Source organism: Trichoplusia ni, chromosome 3, assembly GCF_003590095.1.
Source record: "Trichoplusia ni isolate ovarian cell line Hi5 chromosome 3, tn1, whole genome shotgun sequence".
Lineage (NCBI taxonomy): Eukaryota > Metazoa > Arthropoda > Insecta > Lepidoptera > Noctuidae > Trichoplusia > Trichoplusia ni.
Genome location: NC_039480.1, coordinates 6,641,629 through 6,660,536, shown reverse-complemented (window position 1 = coordinate 6,660,536; position 18,908 = coordinate 6,641,629). Strand labels below are relative to the sequence as shown.

The following is an 18,908-nucleotide window of genomic DNA, read 5'->3' as shown; positions in this document are numbered from 1 at the left end:
GTTACTTCTAAATATTAAAACCAATTTATATACAAACCAACGAACCACTTGCCACGCTAAATTAAACCTTATATCAATAACAACAACGCTCATTACCTTCCTTTAAACATTTAATCAACCGCAAATAATACACCAAACTTTGCAATGCAGTTGGGAGAATTATTCTACATTCGAAATTGAACCTTATACCTTGTAGACAAGGTCTTTAAAAGTTTTAAAGATTGTATTTGAATGGTAAATTAATTTTGTATGTTAGATAAGGCTGTCAATAATTTTTGACTTGATTATAAGATGAAAGGCATCAATTTTGGTAGTCTCTGTGGTTTATACTGTAGGGGTGGGTTGTAACATGCAGATGTATTACGTGTGGCAGTATTGCAGATAGCCGTATTAGTTAACTTGCGAGAGTAATGCGATAGCGAGCATTTGCGAAATTTCGGAACATAGTTTTTTTTAATTTGTAGATTTCTGACATAACCTAGTACTGTTTCTGAGAATCCTTTTCAACCGACGAAAATGAGGAGATTCTCAAATCTTCGTATTTTTATATTAGAACTTCGGATTAGATTAGCTGATTTACTATTTTAATTAAAATTGAAATAACTGTTACTGGTTTCCATAAAAATATATATCAAGCTTAGCTAATTACCTTTTATTTGAAGTTTTTGTGGATAAAATAAATTATTCATAGTTTCACTAGTGGTTATGTTGTGTCCTTAGAAATGGTTGAGCCTTGAGATCCATGAGCTGTTCGATACGTGAGTGCCACTTGCTGGTACAGGCTTGCTCAGATCGATCTGGTACTTTCCTCGAAAGGCCAGTCCAAAGAAGTACTCAGCATTAGTTTATACTTAAATCGCACAATCTACTGCTCGCGGTCCCGCTAAAAACGAAAATGATCCCACGGGTACATAAAATCGTGATAAAAAAACTATCCTATACGATATTCTTGGTTATAAACTATCTGTGTACCAAGTTTCGTCTAAATCCATTCAGTATTGTTTACGTGAAAGAGGAACAAACATCCATACATACAAACTTCCACGTTTATAACATTAGTAAGCCAGTAGGGTTTAAAATGGCCTGGACTTTAAAAGATACTGCGACACCTGAGTTTGTTTCAACGTTTCTTCTCAGGGTAGTCAGATAGGAAATGACTGTAGCGTTTTCTTATGTCACTAGTCAATAGTCACTAGACACTAAATGCTAGACTGTAGTGGTTAATGGCCCTGACTGCTATACCGGAGGATCTAGGTCCGATTCCCACGTAGGACAAACGTTTGTGTGACGACCACGACAATAGGAATGATGACAATTTTTTTTGCAGTGTCCGTCTTGTAGTTTTTTGTATAATAATGGATGGACGTATTTTTTAGTTTGTCCCGCAAACATAAATTGACCAAATCACAGTGAATGAAACTTACGCGTGACGTCACGATTGAGTATAAATTTTACCATATCGTTACGTCACAAGCCCCCTCTCCTAAACTTTAAAGCAGTTAATCTTTGTCAATTCTTGTTTTCCTGTAAAAGAAAAAATACGTGTCTCATACTTTTCAATTATCTATCTGAGGGACTAATGAGATTTTTTCTTTTTATACCCAGTCATCATCCCTATTTGTTCTATATCTTATTGCAGGAATCGGTAAATATAGTATAGGACGTCATAAAGTCCGACGGATCAATGACAAAGTGGCTGACTCGAGTGGGCTGTGCCGTGACTCTGGCTAAAGCAGTAGAAGGGGCCCGGGGTGGTGTTAGTCGGTGGAAGTCCGACATATCCCCACGCCGTGGCCTTGACTGGGTTGAAGTCATGAGCGTCAGGCTTTCGACTCTGATCGTTCAATTTGGCTAAATTAACTAACTTTATGATCATATCAGGCATTGCTTAACGCTATTTTTTATTTTCAGTTTAATCGCAAAAAGCGGGATGTTACTTGACGTGTCTCTCTGTCTGTCTGTCTATTCGCCTGGAGTGGTGTTAGTTTAGCTTGTAATATCGGTCGGGTCAATGTAAAAATTCACATTTCTACATTGCCTCGGGTCTAGGTGTTTGTGGTACCATCGTTGTATCTGAATTCCATAACACATGTGCTTTAGCAACTTACTTTGGGTTCAGAACAATGTATGTGATGTTGTCCGCATTTATTATTTATTTAGGGATCTACAAATTGACTTAGATAAAATTAACTTCGATGTTTTTTTATATACTTAAGTTTTAAGATATTTTTATTCATTTCTTTAATTTGGAAGGTTCTTTGTTTTTGCGAAACTAAAATGGATGAATAATTTAAAAACGGTGAAGGAAAACATTGTGAGGAAACCTAGATTACAAATATTGGAATCTGAAATCGGCCGCAGTGAGCTAGCGTGGTGAGCAATGCTTAAACCTTACCTATACGGGAAGAGGCCTGTGCCTAGCAGTGGGACGAGACAGGTTGGTATCATTATAAAACGATTGCTTATGGTACCTATATTAATTAAACAAAGGGTTTCGTCGATTATTGATTTAAAAATGTCATTTATTTGAAAAAAAAATGTTTTTTTTTACTAATTCCTTCAAACAACTATAAAAATCTGGTGTTCAGTTACGTAATAGATATGAAGGTACATAAAAAAAAATTACCAACCTGGGAATCGAATTCCGAACCTTCACAAAAAAGCGAACACAAAAACTACACTCCACTTATCAAAACCACAACAATATTTCAGAAACTATATCCACACACACACTCACGACACTGCGACTAAAAATCGCAGTCCCATCGATTTGATACTTTCAATAAGACAGTAAGTTATCGACTGACGCAGAACTTTGTACTTTAAGGCGTGGTCTTATTTAGCTCCGCCTACAATAGGGGTGTGTTTAGGCCACGCCCACGGCCCTTGGTTAAATATTTAACTAAGGGGTTCAACCCTTTACTTTGTAATGTTTAATAACTAAACCCCGTTTTTCGAGTTTTTTTTAAATTCTATTTTTGGTATAAAGGTTTGGTGTTTCGTGACGTTTTCATATTGTAAGCTGGGTTTATTAAAGTTAAGCTACTTTGAACGAGGTTTGGAACTAGATGGGACTCAAATATTATAAACAAAAATTTTGTATGTATGGTTCTTTTTATACCGATTTCATGTTCCCGTAGGATTATTTGTGGTGGGCGAGCTCGCGGGCTGCAGCTAGTCAATTTATAATTTAATTTCGATTTCGCATTAAATTTTATAGATTACCATCATGATCCTAGCCTTTTCCCAACTATGTTGGGGTCGGCTTCCAGTCTAACCGGTTTCAGCTAAGAACCAGTGTTTTACAAGGAGCGACTGCCTATCTGACCTCCTCAACTCAGTTACCTGGGCAACACGATACCCCTTAGTTAGACTAGTTGTCAGACTTTGGTTCACACTAAGGTTGATCGTTTACGCCTAATAATGGGGTTGTTTATTAAATTAGTTGTAAATTACTTTCTTTTATTTTTCTATGCTTTTTGGTAAAAACAAGGATGGTCTTCGGTATCATGGACTATCCATCATGATGCTATGAAACCGTAAGTAAAACCGTAAGGCACACATAGTGGCCGAATACGTAATTTCCATTGCGTCTAAAATTAAAAAACCAAACTGTCAATTGATGACGTTAAAATTGGCGGGATTTTCCGCGTCATTATACTCAATTTAAAGGTGTAAAATATTAACATTTTTAAAAGAAATAATATATATAGTTTTAAACACCTGTCGTTTAGACTCTGCCCTGATTAATTAACGAGGATAAAATCGCGGTAACCAGCCCGCGGTTTTACTTGGAGATAAAATGTTGCTAATTAGCCAAGTTATACCGAATTTTCGTAGAAAACATCCAGCTGTTTAAGTAGGAAAGTTTCTTCTCCGTATCGTATAGAAGATGTACTCAGGTGTGTCTTCCACACAATGTTTTCCTATGTCGTTCTAAGCAGGTAATAATTTACTTTATTGTAATCTATACTAATATATATGTAAAGTAAGACCTTTTTGCTCTTCCTTTAAATACGCGCGCGTTCATCTTTGACGTTTTGTCAAAGGATAGTTTTTAATGGTGACAGCACGGCTCTTAATATGGTTTCTCTCTAGCTTGTGCAACTAAAGGTGCAGCATTGTAAAATAAAATATTAATTGAAGCAATAGCATTTAACGTTGTTTCTTTTATTACAGAGCAACAACTTGGTTTTTTGTTTCAATGATTAAGTAACTATCGTATTACATATATATAATACTAATATATAAAGCTGAAGAGTTTGTCTGTTTGTTTGAACGCGCTAATCTCAGGTTCTACTACTGGTTCAAAGTAAAAAAATATTTTTGTGTTGTGGAAAAAACAAGGCAGGTATAAATCATCTTCTAATATATAAAATTCTCGTGTCACGATGTTAGTTACCGTACTCCTCCGAAACCGTTCGAGCGATTTTTATAAAATTTTATATACATATTGGGTAGGTCTGAGAATAGAACAACATCTATTTTTCATAAACCTAAGTGATAAAGGGTTTTTTTTTCAAGCCAGCGTTTCCCACTGCAGGGCAAAGGCCTTCCTTAGATTCTTCCGCTCTGTCCGGTCTATTGCTTTTTCCATCCACTGTTTGTGGTACGCATCTAATGGTTGCTCACACAAAAAAGAATATTTTATTTTTTGGATAAAATTTTCTGTTTATTTTTTTAATGTGGCATTAAAAATACATACAACGAGAAATATTTTATTAGGGAAAAACAACGTTTGCTGGGTCAGCTAGTAACTTATATCTTCTAACCACGCGGACGGAGTCGCGAGCAACAGCTAGTATTAAAATAAGTTTGATTTGTCACAATGTCTATAAATTGTTTTGCCAATTAAATGTTTTGGGTTCCGTTCACACAGGGCAATACCGAAACTCTATTGCTATGGGTCCACCGAAATTTCGTCCATCTGTCACCACATTCTATCTCATGAATCGTCATAACTAAACAGTTAAAATTCACACAGATGATGTATTACAACAAACGTATAACAACAAATCAAGGTTAAGCAACTGTTGGTACGGTTACAAATTTGTTGGGTGACCAGTTAGTTTTTCCTTTAGTCTATTTAAAGATACGGAACGCTCAGAGCTGAAAAACCGGCACTTGGCCGGTATTATCCTAATTATTTAAATATTTTAAGAATTGTAGATATGTTTTCGTATTTTTTTATATAAACCACAGTTTAATATAATGTTATATTTTTCCTTGAATTATATCAAATGTTTAAAACCACAGAGTTACTTCGATTTGGTTTTTCTATATTTTATTGCTTTGCTGTGGTTTATTTGTGATAAAAATATCAGATTTGAAATTGTATTTTCCCCGAACCACTGACCTTAAACTACGCTAATAAGATAAGTTTTTTTTTAAGAATTAATTCTTGTATCTTGGGTTTTCATAAATATTCAAGTCACATGCACAAAGACACCCAGGCTCAGGACAAGCATTCGTGGATCACACAAATGCTTGTCCAACGCGGGGATCGAACCCGCGACACAGCGCTCTCAGTGGGCTTGGCATGGCTTGGCTTGACCTCAAATTAACTAAAACATTTGAATATATAAGTATTTTTCAAACTTCCACACAACGCCATCTAGTCTCAAAATAAGCAAAGTTTGTATTATGAGTACTAGACAACTGATAAACATACTTATATATTTCTAAATACATACATAATATAGATAAATTATACCAAGACACAAAACAAACGATCGTGCTATTCACACAAACATTTGTCTTGGGTGGGAATCGAACCCACGACGTCTGGTATAGCAGTCAGGGCCACTAACCACTAGACCAAAAGGCCAGTGAAACATTCATTTTACAAATACAGCAATGAGAAAAAAATCCAATCTTTATACCCATCTCGCTTGCTCTCACACGAAACATATCTTACATCTCTTTCTAACGCAGAACAATTTTATAGTACTGATTATAAATTTGTATTCAACTCATGCGCAGCCAACCGTTGCTAATATTACAGTTAAAGTTAACTAGTAATATTTAACTGTTGGTTTATGTAAACCTTGTGAAATAACCGATTGCGAGAGTTTAAGTAACGTGGTTAGAAAAAAATGTTGAAAGTTAAGCTTCGTTTACCGAGGTTTGTGTTTGGATGGCTGACCTTTTGTATACATGACTGTGTATTAATGTTTTAGGGGTTCCGTACCCAAAGATAGATGGTAGATTTTATCCTCCGCTTTTACTCTGTCTGTCACCAGGCTGTATCTCAGGAACGGTGCCAGACAGTTCTTCGTCCTATTCGTAGATATGAATACTAGTCAAAACACAACAATCTTTCTACAGTATTTATTGGCATTATGTCTTGTTACCAAATCAAAAATAATCCCACGGAAACACAAAATCTAGATAAAAACAGCCATATCTATACTAATATACGAGTTTCTATACTAATATATAAAGCTGAAGAGTTTGTTTGAACGCGCTAATCTCAGGAACTCAAAATCAAAATCAAAATCAAAAAGTTTTTATTTCAAATAGGCCGTATCTCAGGCACTTTTAAAACGTTATATTACTGACTCTAGTTGCACAACTACTGGTTCAAATTGAAAAAATATTTTTGTGTTGAATAGACCATTTATCAAAGAAGGCTATAGGCTATATACCATCACGCTGCGACTAATAGGAGCGAAGATACAATGGAAAATGTGGAAAAAGCAGGGAAAATTATTCATCTTCGACAGCTTCCGTTCAAAAATTGGTAACTTATACCTTCTAACCACGCGGACGAAGTCGCGGGCAACAGCTAGTTATGTTATAAACTATCTGTGTACCAAATTTCATCAAAATTCGTTCAGTAGTTTTTGCGTGAAAGAGTAACAAACATTTTTTTAAACAAACTTTCACGTTAAATAATATTACTAGTATTGAAATCAAACAACAGTATTTCTAAATCAAATTCAAATACTAAACGATACACTGAACTGTTTCTACCAAAACTTAAACTAAATTATATTAATGTATTGTGGAAGTGTGACAGCAATACATTTTGTATAGCGCCATCTCTCTTTCTCATTCAACAACCTCACTTTAAATCTTAGTGTTCAGATCACGCATGCGCTTTAGATCACGACAAATACTCTTTCACGCATAAATATATGTAGAAAGGCGAATTCTTTTATATATTTAATAGGAAATTGAACCTTATTGCTATATAAATACAGACTACGCTGATCGCAAAGTGAAAATAGGTATTTTGCTGTTAGAATATGAGAAATTGAACCTTATTGCTATGAAAATACGGATTGTTATAACAGCAAAGTGTTGTTAGTGGTGTTTTCGTGTTTGTGAAGACAGAATTTATTGTTAGAAGCTAGACTTTAACAAGATAACTGTTTATTTAGTTTTCTGTGTAGTATTTTTCTAGACATTAGCTAGTTTTCAGAATTTTACAGAGCGACTGTCTATCTGTCAACACAACACAATATTATATTACTGGGTAACATAGTACCTAAGGCTGTTTTTGTGACTATATCAAAATAATTTGTCGCTAAAAATAGATAGAAACAAGCAATAGTAGGTAATTTTGTAACGGTTCTTAATGTGCGAATCAACAAATATTTTAATTACGAACTCATAACAATTAACAACAATAATAATAGTGTAAAATTACAGAAAAAACGCATCGTCATAACATGTTAGAAAAAACCTTAATAAAAAATAAGCCAAGCTATCAATGATCGGTATTTACGTTATTAATATTCAAAATGGCCGAACCGTATCTTTTAATTTGTAGTTTTGCAAACCTGAGTCGTAAGACCTCAATCCTTTACCAAGAAACAAGTCTTAGATATTACAAACTTAATATATACACATGTTTCAAACGAATTTTAACTTTGTATCATTGTTTTAAGATTTAAAACAAATACCTTTACAAATTGGTAGCATCGTAATTCTTGACCATGTTATTTTATTAATTAAACAAAGAAAATTGGACTTTATGCGGTTGAGTTAAGAGTTGTTATGTCTGTAAATAAGGCTTGTGATTACTTGTGCTACATCCGTATGACGTATTTCACGAGAACGACACTTGATGCAAGTGTTGCCATGTAAATAAGAACTGCACCATAATAGGAAAAGCAAATTTATTTTTAGACTTTTTTCAAATTGAACATCCATTTTGATATTGATAATTTTGAGTATATTGCAATATAAACGATTCAGTACTGATTAATCAGACATTAAATTAAAAAAATCTAAGCAGTCCTTAGGACGCAAATTTTTTTTTTAACTGTTTTTATTTAAAACTGTTTTTGTAAGCCTTTGTGATTGTCTTTTCAAAACTCATAACTCATTAATCAACTAAACCATTCAGATTAAATATAGACCGTATTGCGTGCAAAACTTACGAATTTTAGAGAGTATAGATTTCTTTTTAAACGGTTTTATTTTTTCTTTTCTCGAACATAAGTTTCCTCAGGAATTCCTGCGGAACCTGGTAAAAAACCCAAATCTTTTGGCAGGGGAAATTCAACTCTCAATATAGCAACACTACAAAAACAAAATTATTTAGTCTGTGATAGAATTGTGCTGAGTGCAGTTGTTTTGTAATCGTTTTCTCCGAAAATACACACGTTTATTTACTTTTTGGCATCTACGAACTAAAAATATGTGATTTAAGGAGTGTTATTGTGATGAACAAGTGTTAAAAACAAAGTTTAATTGTGTGGAAAAGTGATTTTTAGTTTATTTTGTGACACGGATGCGTAGGTCTCAAGGCTAAGAGGTACGGAGTGGTATTTATTTTATTATTTTCTCTTAATTGCACAGGCCATTATCATAATAATCTGTTATCTAAGTGACTTTAAAGTCAAGTTATGTAAATAAGAATAAAATAACTGTGGTTGGAACTCTTTAGAGTCTTTTGTAACTGTTTATTAACAACAGGTTGAACCATCCAAACAAAAAAAGAATGGTGATTATGGTTACGTATTTGTTATCGTACTTATTTAAGGTTCTAACTATACCCAAAGATTAAACCGAGGACTAACTAAGACACCTTTTTCCGTCTGTCTGTCACCAAGCTGTATCTTTTAACCGCGAAAGTTGAATTTTATAGTCGGATCATGTTTTTCTGTTGTTGCTATAGCACAATTTATATGGCTATAAATAGAATAATTAATATTCAAAAAACATGCTATTTTAGGATCGAACTTAAATGACCCTTTGAATGTCTTATTCCGAATTAATTAAGGAAATAATATATCCCATCAAACGAGTATTTAACACGCTCATATTCAATTAAAGTTTTAATCACGTTAATTTGTCACTGTATTGCTAAGTTTAACTTGTTTCGTTTGAAAAGGCCTTCAAATTGCTTTTAAACACGTAAAATTTGATTTAAATTTATTTGATCATGTCTAGCTCTTTTTATCTACGTATTTCGTCAGTTCATCATCATCGGCCTAGCCTTTTCCCAACTATGTTAGGGTCGGCTGCCAGTCCCACCGGTTTCAGCTGAGTACCAGTGTTTTACAAGGAGCGACTGCCTATCTGACCTCCTCAACCCAGTTACCTGGGAAACACGACATCCCTTGGTTAGACTGGCTGTCAGACTTTCAAGCTTCTGACTACCTGTAACGACTGTCAAAGATTTAGGAATAACAGCCGAGACCCACAATTTAACGTGCCTTCCGAAACACGGAGGAACTCGCTATGACAAAGATGGTCACCCATCTACGGACCAACCGCGTCAAGCCTAACTTAACCTGTGATCGAATCACTTATGCGGTTATAGCACAGCCGCTCCACGAGCTCCTCAGTATTTCGTAAGTTAATCCTACTAATATTATAAACGCGAAAGTTTGTTTATCTTTCACGCAAAAACCACTGAATGGATTTAGACGGAACTTGGTACATAGATGATTTTTTTTCTCGATCTTATGTTCCAGTGGGATTATTTTCGATTTTAAGCGGGCGGGCCCGCGGGCAACAGCTAGTACCACTGTAAAACTCTCTCTAGTACTTAGATGCACTTTTTATTACTCTTTTGCCAAGATAAGGTTACTTTTTGAAGTATTTAATAATTTCATTAAACAAAACAACGCTTTCCGACACTGCTACAATGCTCCAAAATAATAATATTCCGCAACTCCCACACAACGCCATCTAGTGTCAAACTAAGCAAAGCTTGTATTATAAGTACTAGACAACTGATAAACATAGTTTTACGTTTCTAAATACATACATAATTAAGATAATTACACCCAGACAGAACAAACGATCGCGCTCATCACACAAATATATGTCTTGGGTGGCAAACGAACCTACGACCTCTGCACTACACCAACAGGCCAGTCAGTTTTCAATTATATTCTCATCTACCACCTAAATGTGTGGGGTATGCAATAACCGTATTAAGGATTGTACATTATTAATGTTAATTAGTTTTTGTGTTAATTTATTAAACAAACACGCAATTTGTTGATGTTATAGCATTGGCTTTTTAACTACTCAGGAATTTAGATCGATTCAAACGAGACCTCAAATAAACCGCCATATTGCCGCAGCAGCATAAACCGCCATGTGCAGACAATTTAATAACATTGTGACCCTGAAACTAATATTAAAATTAGCAGTTTTTGTGAACGAATAAGCATTTTGGTACTTCTCTAGACTCTGGATTCTAATAACATCTTCTATGTACTTACATTTCTATGGGTTTTACATAATCTATATCTATATCTATACTCTATACTTAATATATAAAGCTGAAGAGTTTGTTTGATTGTTTGTTTGTTTGTTTGAACGCGCTAATTTCAGGAACTACTGGTTGTATTGAATAGACCATTCATCGAGGAATGCTTCAGGCTATAAACCATCACGCTGCGACTAATAGAGCGAAGATACAATGGGAAATGTGAAAAAGCAGGGCAGGTATAAATCATATCATATCTTCTACCCACGGGGACGAAGTCGCGGGCAGCAGCTAGTTATGGTTAATTCTCTTTTCGGTTATCGATAAAAGAGGAGCTATTTTGTAATAGGAGAGGGCGCCACTTTACCCGATCCTTGGCCACTTCTCGCCAGTCATCGGCGTGAAACATCCGAAGGTATCATCTGTATCACTCCAGCGATACCTGGGTCGGACGACAGGGTGTCTACCTGTTGTTCGTCCCAAATACGCTCTGTGTTAAAGACATTTTGTCATTAAAACAATATTGCGTTAGGAATAATCTGTCAGTCCAGCCAGCATAATAACATAATCGTAGATTCGTAGCATACTTATTATGAAAAAATTAACAGATTTAAAAAATCTTGCAATGTCAAATTTTATCAGATTTTGACCATTTCAGCCTGCTAGCTTATCGGGAAGTGTCTCAAAATTGAGTTGCAAAAATCCAGCCGGAACGACAAACAAACAAGAAAGTGAATTTATAAAAAGGTGGGAAAAACTAATATCGCCCTGAGGAATTTAATACTTACTTATGTCGCGGGGGTTTCACAAACATTCAAGTCACATGCACAAGACACCCAGACTCAGGGCAAGCATTCGTGGATCACACAAATGCTTGTCCTACGCGGGATTGAGACGACACGTCGCGCTCAGTGGGTTTGGCGTGGTGACCTCGGCCATTCGGCTACCGGTGCGGTCAAAACATTTTAATTATTAAAATATTTTATGGGGGTCATTGCACTATAAAAAACTTATTTATTTGATAACGGTTAATCAGACATCGGGATTTCCCGACTAGTTTCTGACCCAACCGGAGTCCTTAATCATGAGCTGACGCGGTTAACTTATAATCAATTCTCTATAACTATACACAAAACAACATCTTTTCTTAGCTATTTTTATAAACATGGTGTTTATTCTTTTCTTTCTTATGAATTGTTCAATTTTAAGCTGCCCTCTATAATCTTAGGAGATAACACTATTTTAACATAAAACCACAACAAAATAATTATTGTTTTTGTGCGGTAGCGAATCTGGATGGTGCCTTTGTAAGTTTGTAATATGTATGTATACTGTTTTTTTTCTCTTAAAAAAACGACTCCCGCAGTTAGGAATTTAATCCTTGTGTTGCTTTTACAAACATACAATTCACATGCACAAAGAAACCCAATATGTTTATGCAATTTCTCTTTTACGATTAGGTACCCTAAAACTATAAAACCGATTTTTTTTTAATCTTGCCTCATGCAAATCTAAGTACGCGGACGATGTCACGCGCAACGGCTAGGTGCATTATATTAAAACATATTATTTATTCATGCTTTATTGCAAATAAATACACACACTTGGGCAATATGTTCTTAGAAAATTCATTTACAAAGGGGAGCTTAACCCAAAGTTGGGGCCTCTATTATCATTCCATAGTAAAAAGTTGATACCTAAAAATCTAGAAATAAAACTCAATAAAATTCCAAAATAATATTTTTATAGTCTGTCTATAAAGAACACATTCGTTTCATCTCCTGTTTGTTTATTTGGCCGCCATCTTGTGTTATCGTATGACTATTTTCAGTACTCGAGTGTTTCAATTCCAAGAAGTTTTCGTTCTAAGCGTCAATGAATTTAGTATGTTAAATATTTTTCATATAGATAAGACAAAGTAGTTTTGGAGATTTTGAATCGAATTCAAAATGGTGGAAGTTCTCAATTCGGCTGGTATATTTTGTTTACATGACTATTATTGTGGATACTAGCTGTTGCCCGCGACTCCGTCCGCGTGGGTAGAAGATATGTTATGATTTATACCTGCCCTGTTTTTTTCACATTTTCCATTGTATCTTCGCTCCTATTAGTCGCAGCGTGATGGTTTATAGCCTGAAGCATTCCTCGATGAATGGTATATGCAATACAAAAATATTTTTTAATTTGAACCAGTAGTTCCTGAAATTAGTGCGTTCAAACAAACAAACTCTTCAGCTTTATATATTAGTATAGATTTTAAATAAACAATATTTAAGGCAAATTTCAAAGCCGTAGTCCATTCTAAAAAAGTTTTATCTATACTTTAACCCTCTTAACGGCTAACACCCCTTTTATCTAGATATAAAGTAGCCTATTTTTTTCTCAGGGTCTAGACTATCTAGTGTACCAAATTTCATTAAAATCGGTTTAGTGGTTTTGGCGTGAAAGCGAGACGGACAGATATACTATATCTGTATCTATACTAATATATAAAGCTGAAGAGTTTGTTTGTTTGAACGCGCTAATCTCAGGAACTACTGATCTAAATTGAATTGAAATTATTTTTGTGTTGAATAGACCATTCGCCGAGGAAGGCTTTAGGCTATAAACCATCACGCTGTGACTAATAGGAACGAAGATACAATGGAAAATGTAAAAAAAAAACAGGGCAGATATAAATCATAACCTATATCTTCTAACCACGGGGACGAAGTCGCGGGCAACAGCTAGTTTATAATAGAATGGATGATATGAAACATCTTATTGCGATGCGTTACGTAATAGCTGCCATCTGGTCTCATAAAAAATGTTTTGAGTTTAGTCCAGTACGTATCAAGCTATTATTAAATGTGTATTATTCTTATTTCGACCATACAACTGTTGAATTTACTCTAAAATATACCGTCATATCATAATTGTATCTTTTGTTAAAAAAGTTAACCCAAAAGTGCTATAGACCAAGTCTTCTTATCGTACAGTTGATGTGCCCCCTGGTGTCAGAGTGTCTCCCGCCCGTAGTCCTCTGACGTGACGCAACACACACTTGAAACATTCTCACGTGTGTCACGCCTCACCATGTTTGCTGACACCGTTTTTAACAAGTGATAATTGCTTTGTAATACACTTATGTATGAATTTGTAGACATTCTTGCATGACGGGATTTAAACCTACGACTTTTGACTCAGTAGTCCAACTGCCAAACCACTAAGCTATCATAAACAGAAGCATTACACTCCGTTTTTAAATAACTTCAAGAAAAAGACACTCTTTATTGGTCGAGGTAACCATGCCGAACCCACTATCCCCGCGTAGGACAAGCGTTTGTGTGATCCACGAATGCTTGTCCTGAGTCTGGGTGTCTTGTGCATGTGACTTGAATGTTTGTGAAACACAAGACACAAGGATTAAATTCCATAGCGCGAGAGTCGTTAAAAAAGTCATGGTATTTATTCTTTACAATGACAGACAGGCAGATACACATTTTTATTTAAATCAGTCTATTGTAAGCCGTATTTGTATGACAATGGCATATCAAAACCTACGCGAAATGTTAAATAGGTTTTTATTATATGTTAATCCACTTTCTTAGTTATTCTAGTATTTTGCTGACTGTACTGCCTGCCGCGACTTGTTAAAAATATTGCTAGATTAACTTTACAGTAATACTAGCTGTTGCCCGCGACTTCGTCCACGTGGTTAGAATTTTTCCCGTTTTTTCCACATTTTCCATTGTATCTTCGCTCCTTTTAGTCGCAGCGTGATGCTATAGCCTTTAGCGTTCCTTGATAAATGGTCTATTCAACACAAAAATATTTTTTCAAATCGAACCAATAGTTCCTGAGATTAGCGCGTTCAAACAAACAAACAAACTCTCAGCTTTAACGATTAGTATAGAGTATAGATAATACAAATATTAATTATATTAACTATAAACGCGAAAATTTGTGTGTCTGATGTTTGTTACTCTTTTATGCAAAAACCACTGAACAAATTCAGACGAAATTCGGTAAACGATAGTTTAGTAGTTGGATTACCAAACTAGCTTTTCGCCCGCGGCTTCGCCCTCGTCGAGGTCGGTTACATCGCGTTTCCAAGAGAACTCTTTAAAAGTCCGGGATAAAAACTACCCTGTTCTTTCTCAAGGTCAACTCTCTGTACCAAATATCATTAAAATCAGCTCAGTGGTTTAGACGTGAATGCGTAACAGACAGACAGAGTTACTTTCACATTTATAACATTATAGTAAGGATGGAGTATAGATTTATGCCACGCTAATATAAGCTTCTCAAAATACTAATTTCCAAGCTTCCTGGGTCTGTCCGTCTGTCTGTCACCAAGCTTTATCTCCTGAACCGAGATAGCTAGGCAGTAAAAAATTTCAGTTATGGTACCTAGTTCGTGTTGCTCTTATACTTGTTGATATGGTCATTAATTAAAAGGTCAACCATGTTTCTGTCTTTTCTTCGTACGGACCCCTTACCCCCGTAAATCCGACTCGCACTTAGCCAGTGTCGTGAAACTATGATATAATTAAGACCACAACCACAAGTAATTGACATAAGAAAATATATGCTTCCGTGTCTTAAGTAATTGGAAATTAATAAACTTACTTAACGAGTAAAACCCGGGGTAAAAAATACGGAACTCAATAGATGTAGAAATGGGAAAATCCAAGATGTTATATCACACAGCAAGCTCTGTGGAGCCCATTAGGGCTGATGTCTGCTGGGACAGAACTGTTAGAAACCGGCCAGAGTCGCGCTGAGCATGCGTGAGCGATCCCGTGGCTCTGGCTCAGGCAGTCGGGGGACCGGGGTGTTTTTAGTCTGTGGGAGTCCGACATATCCCCTCGCCGTGGGTTGAAGTCATTAGAGATTCACCACGGGCAAAGAAAAAAAAAAGGACTGTTAGAAAGAGTTACCTCGTCCCCGGTACGGATCTTGAGCGCTTGGCGGAAGAGTGGGTATCGCTTTGCGCATCGTACACTCATGACCGAATAAAACGCCAATCTTGAGACGTCTTGAGGTGCATGCAACTGCGGCAAAGAACTCATCCCTCATGTCGGCTATGAAGCGATGCGCTGCCTGACAATCACTGCACTTAGTCCGCCCCGCGCCTCACTTCATACCACAAAAGTGAAAAGGGACACAAATAATCACTTCTGCACAAGTCAAGGTCAGCGCTCAAGATCCGTGCCGGTAACTATACACGAAGTAAAAAGATTGCACGGATAGCCGAGTGGTTGAGGTCACTACGCCAAACCCACCGTGCACGATGTGACGCGTTTTCGATCCCCGCGTAGTACAATCATTTGTGTGATCCACGAATGCTTGTCCTGAGTCTGGGTGTCTTTGTGCATGTGACTTGTATGTTTGTGAAACAACCGCGACACAAGGATTTCTTAATGCGGGAGTCGATTAAAAAAAGAAAAATGAAAGGAACATAGGTGCGATTTAGTCAGTAAAAGTCTGACACTCCCTTCCGCTCAACCCAAAACCGTCATTTTTCGATTTCTCATCCCAAAAAAAGCAAGTGCCATTTGTCTTACAAAATAGACATTAATTGTAACACTTGCAAATATTAACTAAAGTGATGAGTAAAAATCTATTTGACTTCAATAATATAAGCACCGAAGGTACTGTGATGAACTAGTCAAATACGATGGGCGCAGGTGGACAAAATAAAAGAAAGATCGGTCTGGAAGAGAAAGGCCTTTGCCCAGCAGTGGGACCTAAAACAAGTCACATATTTAAAAAAAACACAAGCAGAAAGTCAACTTAAACTGTCACTAAAGAAATGTCGATACAATTAAATGACAATTAGGATATTAAAGCGCAATCATTTATTATTAACAAATACGTAATTTGATAAAAGGTCCTTAAGATTGATTTTAATTGGTTTTTCCTTGTGTTGTTAAACGTCATACTAATATCGTCATAAGTGGATTTTTAAGGGTTTCTTCAACATTATAAAGTACCTAAAAACCGGTCGTATGTTTGAAAGGTTCGCGGGTTTGATGCTCGTGTAGGACGTGCGTTTGTATGATCCACGAATGCTTGTCCTGAGTCTGGGTGTCTTTGTGCATGTGACTAGAATGTTTGTGAAACTAACGCGATATAAGTATTAAATTCTTTAGTGCGTCCTGGGTGAGAATCGAACTCACGGCCTCCAGTATAGCAGTCAGGGGCAACAACATGAAAATTTGTGTTTTTTTGTCTAAAAAATCAGCTTGTAAATAAAAGGCTATAAAGATTACCAAATCATGTATCTGTCGTTTATAATATGTTTTTTTATAAGAAGTCACACCAAGATTTAGATTCTCTATTATTAGATTGATTTCCTTTTTCTAAGTGCCTATACAAATTGTATACAAAACAGAATTTCATTTCAACCGTGTTTCGGAAGGCACGTTAAATTGTGGGTCCCGGCTGTTATTCATACATCTTTGACAGTCGTTATAGGTAGTCAGAAGCTGAAAGTCTGACAACGAGTCTAACTAAGGGGTATCTTGTTGCCCAGGTAACTTTTTTTTTTTGTTTAGGCGGGGTATCCTCATGGACACCCACTCCCTCGGGGGAGGAAACGGGTAGTGTCAGACTCTTACTGACTAAACCTGAACCGCTGTGCTACGTCATCCGCGTTTTTGTGTCGGTGTATGGCAATGCGTTGCAATCCTTCATACACCGACCGCGGGCTTCCACCGGCCAGTAATGTGGGCCGGTAGGTCACTTTCTTGTGTTGTGTAGAGGCCGACGTGTAAAGAGCGTCGGCCTCCTCGCCTCATATTGGGACCGTATCCATAGCACCGAATGTGGCCAACCGCCGTGGGTAATATACTCGGACGACAGACACCCCCGTCCCGTCGCCCAGAACCCTAGTTAGGGCGGGAGAGCGCGCTCATGCGCGGCTCTGCGTGTTGCCCAGGTAACTGGGTTGAGGAGGTCAGATAGACAGTCGCTCCTTGTGAAACACTGGTACTTAGCTGTATCCGGTTAGACTGGAAGCCGACCCCAACATAGTTGGGAAAAGGCTAGGATGATGATGATGTAATTAATAGCCGAGTGATAGAAATGGTTTTTCCAATTTAGAAATTGACGATATAATATAATTTCTTACAAAATATCACTTTACACAAGGAATATAGTTAATTACCTACGTAATGGCTAAACCAGTAATTAATATTAAGACGTATATAATTAAATTTTATCTGTCATAAAGTTTTCATTGTAATTTAACTAATCAATAAATTATTTACGCTTCGTTGCTATCGATCCATATGTTATAATAGAACTAGTTGACTTATGATCGATGAGAAAAATCTTTTGCACTAATATTATAAATGCGAAAGTAACTCTGTCTCTCTGTCCGTCCGTCTGTTACTCTTTCACGTCTAAACCACTGAACTGATTTTAATGAAATTTGGTACAGAGATAGAGTTGACGTTGAGAAAGAACATAGGATAGTTTTTATCCCGGACTTTTGAAGAGTTCTCTTGGAAACCGACCTCAACGCGGGCGAAGCCGCGGGCGAAAAGGTAGTTTTAATATATTTGGTCTGACTCGAAACCACTTGCAGACAGCGCCCTCAACATCATCATCCTAGCCTTTTCCTAACTATGTTGTGGTCGGCTTCCAGTCTAACCGGATTCAGCTAAGTACCAGTGTTTCACAAGGAGCGACTGTCTATCTGACCTCCTCAACCCAGTTACCTGGGCAACACGATACCCCTTAGTTAGACTGGCTGTCAGACTTTCAAGCTTCGGACTATCTGCAACGACTGTCAAAGATGTAGGAATAACAGCCGGGACCCACAATTTAACGTGCCTTCCGAAACACGGAGGAACTCGTTATGACAAAGATGGTCACCCATCTACGGACCATCGTCAAGCTTAGCTTAACCTGTGATCGCTTCATTTATGCAGTTATAGCTTAGCCACGTGCTCCAATTTTACATCAACAATTGCCAAGAAATAGGTTAACAGTGTGATATAGTTCAAAGATCAGAATAATTGTCATTATAAGTTATCTGACATGCGATATAAAATGGATTTTCCATTTTGTTTGAAGTAAATAACTAGAATATTATTTTTATCAAGTTTATCGGCAATTATTAGAACAAGTCTGTAATACAGAATAAAATTGATTATTTACACTCCATTCGTTTACCCCTTTATAACTTTTAAGGCTTTATAAATAACAAAAAAAAAATGGAAAGTATGTCTTTTTTAAT

At 36.4% G+C, this 18,908-nt stretch overlaps 1 protein-coding gene across 1 annotated transcript in view; it reads left to right on the top strand.

The window, feature by feature from the left end:
* Nucleotides 1-8,558: 8,558 nt before the first annotated feature.
* Nucleotides 8,559-18,908, top strand: part of LOC113491662 (protein toll-like) — a 32,445-nt gene continuing 22,095 nt past the window's right edge. Inside the window, exon 1 of the mRNA XM_026868742.1 lies at nucleotides 8,559-8,767. The gene's annotated coding sequence lies outside the window, so the exon portion shown is untranslated. The remainder of the gene's footprint in view (nucleotides 8,768-18,908) is intronic.